The sequence below is a fragment of the Neospora caninum genome, chromosome VIIb, assembly GCF_000208865.1.
Source record: "Neospora caninum Liverpool complete genome, chromosome VIIb".
Classification (NCBI taxonomy): Eukaryota; Apicomplexa; class Conoidasida; order Eucoccidiorida; family Sarcocystidae; genus Neospora; species Neospora caninum.
The window spans coordinates 3,316,081-3,318,960 of record NC_018394.1 but is presented as its reverse complement, the minus strand read 5'-3'; positions in this window follow the sequence as shown (position 1 = coordinate 3,318,960).

Genomic DNA, 2,880 nt, shown 5'->3' with positions numbered 1-2,880 from the left:
GGATGTCAAGGCGCATGAGGTTACAGCTGCTAAGAGACGGGGCAGACAGAAGCGTGACAGTGGATAAATCGTTAGGGCCACCGTGGAGACGGGCGTAGACGAGTACGATAATCGTTGAAGAGAATCACCTAGGGAAAAACTCCGTAGCGGCATCATGCGCATCCGCCCGCAGAGAGCTGCACGGGTGTATGTGAAATCGGCTAGTATTCGAGAAAAGGTGTTACGAGAGGGAAGAACGAACAACTGTGCATCTCTATTTCATGGAGCTCCACGTGCTTGTGCTGCCGATGTTACATCGTTGAATGTCACTTCTATATCGTTTTCCGAGTCCCCAAACGCATGCCGAAACTTCCGCCGCTGAGAATTCGGCACAGGCCTGCGTTTCTGGGTGAGAGCACATGGAGACTCCTCTACATCGCAACGAAGCACGTCAAACACTCTTGCAGCGATTTTCGTCGCTGAGTTTTTTGAGATCGAACAATGAGCGAGGGAGGCAGGGGCGACAGTTTTTTGGTGCTCTGGCCGTCATCTCACCGCACACACAGTGCGGACATAACTTCCGGTTGGTGTCTTTTTTGTCGTGCGTCGAGACCTGACGTGCTGCTTCTGCTGCTTCCGTGACTTCTTGCTCTGAAAAAGACGCTGTCTCCAAAGGCGTACTAGTTCCTCCGAAGGAAAAGATGCCGTTTGTCTCGGTCTTTTTGCCCGGTCGGCTTCCCCCGGGCCAATTTTCGTGGATAACGTGGGGAGAGGATGACACACATCGCGGCCAGGAATTGCTTGCGTATTTGTGGAACAGAGATCTGCGCAATGAGGCAGAAGGATGCGGGTGCCGGTGGTTTTACATCTCGTCTTCTTTGGTTACAGAAGGGAACATGCTTTTTGCCCGTGTTCTGCTTCCATTGAACAGAACTAGGCAAAAACTTTCTGACTAAGCGCCCGCGACATCGAAGCGGACCCGCAGCATTCGACTGAGAGCTACGAAACACACATGAAGAGATATCCACTTCGTCTCTGTGTAGTTTATTGCTGGATACTGCAGGCTCACAAAAACAAAGAGTCTTTCAATCAGACCTGAGCGTATAGAAGGGTGTCAACTGCTGAGGCAAAAGATGCTTCCCACAAAGTCTGTGCGCAGGGCTCGTGGTAACGATGTGACGTTCGCAACTTAGTATCCTTTACGTCGTTCTTCCCATATGGACGGCTTTTGGTAAGTCAAAAAACAGCAGAGAATCCTAGGAGAAATGCATTTGGGACTGTTGCCTTTCCACCTCACCGGCGTTCTTGCACACTAAACCAGCGCGTGTTAGTCAGGTGTTTGCCTTACGGTGCTTTCAGATAGGTTTTCCCCGTGCACGGGAAATGAGTACGTAGTTACAAAACGCAGTACAAATCTGAGTTCGGCCGACCAGCAAAGTCCGATGAAGACACCTGGGGCACGGCAATGCCCACCAAGGTCTTACGGTGCGAGCAGAGAGATAAAAAACGACTGATTCGGATTCTCAGTGAACATTTCTCACGTGATAAAGGCACGCCGGATCGATCCTCTTGCGATTCTTCTCCACTTTTCAGGAAGCTGGTTTTATTGTGGTAGGTCACAACGATCCATCTTGGGGGAAGTCAAGACTCGCCCTGCGAGCCTCAGACGCCTGCACGACAAACTTTTTGGATCATGTGCAAAACGTTTCAAGAAGATGCGTTTTGACACGTCTAGGCAGGACTTTTTCGCTGGAGAGTCAGGCCACGACGGCGGCTGAGCTAGTGATAGTCATCTTCCTGCGGATATCAGCCGTGTCAAGGAAGAGCCCCTCCGGATAGCACCTGTTTTTTCCTTTCTTCATTTTATCAAGTGTACTGCGTTACATTTGTTCGTGTTTGTCGCCTCCGCGTTTCCCGAGAGCGGGCCTACAGTGGTGAGGCGCCGCGTTGGCCTTTCGAATTAAAGTGCAAAAAACGCGACTCTACAGGGTGGTCTTTTGCTCCGGACGTTCGCCAGCCACACAGTCACACGAAAACCTCGCATCTGCGTTCAGTCTCGTGTTGCCCTCGAACATTCCCCAAGAAAAGACCAAAAACCATGGCCAGTGTCTGGTTAGCCCCGCGCCGTGCCGTCTGGGGGTTTCGTTTACGCGCCCGCCTCGGTTCGCCCGGAACTGAAAGTACACTAGCAGTTCCCGCTTGACCTGCCGATAGACAAAAAGTGCGATTTTGGAGGGCTCTATAAAAGTCATAAAAGGACACTCCGGTGCCATGTGCACGTAGCGACTGTGTATGTGGGGTACGGAAGAGAAACGGACAACGGTTTTTAGAGGTGGAAACGCAGTTCTGCGAGACACGCATGCGGTCACGGAGGAAAGACGGCAGATTGTCCTGCCAGCCGACGAGGCAATGACGGCTGAGGTTCCTTAACGAATCTATGGAAAAAGAACGCCTTTTGCTCGTCCTCTCTGTTTCGTTTTTCCCGCCCTCTTCAGCGTACCGAGACATGTGTATGAGTGTTCGTGTCCACGGTGTTATGCCGGATTTTTTCTGCACTGTTTGTGTCATGCCAGGTTTTTGCCGTTTCTAGCCTCGCATATAAACGTATTCCCCACGCTGCTCCGGCGGCTGGTGGATGTCGAGGCACTGTTCCTTTTCCCCTCGCTCGAAAAGAAAAACGGAGAGGGAGGAGGGGAGTACTTGAGGGCCAGAGAGACACCGGTAGCGCTTCGCGTTTCACTCGCCGGAGCGCCAGGGCGGGCGCGTCTCCCGAGCTGCAAATTTCGCCCCTCGAACGAATTTGTCGTAAGATTACGAGCGATGCTCGCCTAGACAGCAAATTGTCGCCGCAGATATGTGCAAGCAACTGGAACGTGTGCGTGTGTCTTACTGGGTGACTCC